The following is a 690-nucleotide window of genomic DNA, read 5'->3' on the forward strand; positions in this document are numbered from 1 at the left end:
GGGGGGTTGCTTATGCGACGACACAAATATCCTTCGGGGTACGTCCACACCGGGCGTTCCAATGTAACGTCGTGTTCAGATATCCGGATATAATTTGTGTCTGAAATTTTGAAACATAGATGCCCTTATCGCTTTGATCGGTTTGAAATTAGATAGCACAGGTACCTAAGCCACAATTTCAGAATCGTTTCGAAATGTGAATTTGATTCCGGAACATATCCGAATGCTGGAAATTGTAGGTATCCTACATCTATGGGATCTCTATTATTGTAAAGGTGTTTCAATCTCATAGGTGTTCTACCTCGATATTATTGCGACCGTCTCGCGCGATATCGAGGCTCGTTTCGGCATTGGTGCCGAAGATAAAGATATCATCGATTGTGGAATCGCGGAAAGAGGAGTTCGTGAAGAAAATTATTACCGGAGAGGCAGTGATGAGTTATCGTTTGTGATTGTTACCGGCTGGTATCGCATTCGGGCTATAATTTTACGAGAGATTCGCGAGGCGCGGTTTACTCGCCGTGGATCACTAAGAGAGGGAGAGATGGAAACAGGAAGAAAATTCCGCTCTGCTTCCTCTTTCTCTCGCTTGCAGGACGAGTTATTTACTGGACTGGAAACCACCCTCGTTTCTAATCCCAAATAAAAGCGTTCGGCGGTAGTCCGGAACGGCTCGCCCTCCGCCCCCCC

At 46.4% G+C, this 690-nt stretch overlaps 1 protein-coding gene across 2 annotated transcripts in view; it reads left to right on the top strand.

The window, feature by feature from the left end:
- LOC108781851 (growth factor receptor-bound protein 14) overlaps window positions 1-690 on the top strand; it is a 240,160-nt gene that overhangs the window by 229,664 nt on the left and 9,806 nt on the right. The gene's annotated exons all lie outside the window — the stretch shown is intronic.

This window comes from Cyphomyrmex costatus, unplaced genomic scaffold, assembly GCF_001594065.2.
Source record: "Cyphomyrmex costatus isolate MS0001 unplaced genomic scaffold, Ccosl1.0 scaffold91, whole genome shotgun sequence".
Taxonomy (NCBI): Eukaryota; Metazoa; Arthropoda; class Insecta; order Hymenoptera; family Formicidae; genus Cyphomyrmex; species Cyphomyrmex costatus.